Source organism: Aptenodytes forsteri, unplaced genomic scaffold (genome assembly GCF_000699145.1).
Source record: "Aptenodytes forsteri isolate BGI_AS27 unplaced genomic scaffold, ASM69914v1 Scaffold274, whole genome shotgun sequence".
NCBI lineage: Eukaryota > Metazoa > Chordata > Aves > Sphenisciformes > Spheniscidae > Aptenodytes > Aptenodytes forsteri.
The window spans coordinates 637,185-637,630 of record NW_008795101.1 but is presented as its reverse complement, the minus strand read 5'-3'; positions in this window follow the sequence as shown (position 1 = coordinate 637,630).

Genomic DNA, 446 nt, shown 5'->3' with positions numbered 1-446 from the left:
TGCGGCCGTGCTCGCTCGCCGTCGGGGCAATGTGATGCTCCGTGCCGTGAAAGCGCCTCGGGGATGGGCGACGCCGTGCTGCGGTGACACGGTGACATGGTGATGCGGTGACACGGTGATGCGGTGACGCGGTGGCATGGTGGCACGGTGACACAGTGGCACGGTGGCCGGCTCGGCTTGGCTTTTTTTTTACAAGAGGGGGGGGCTGGGGGCCACAGAGGGTGTACGGGCACGGCTGGAGACGGTCGCGGTGGCGGTGGCACCCCGATTCCCACGGGGACATGGCGTGGGGACGCTCCCACCCCGGCCCCAGCGGGACCCGGGCTGCCACCGTCAGGCCAGAGCACCGGTCGCTGTCTCTCTGCAATGCCTTCCTCGCCCCCCCCGGGGTGCATTGGCCCCGTCCCTACCCCCGCGTGTGTCCCTGTGTCCCCCTGCGTGTCCCC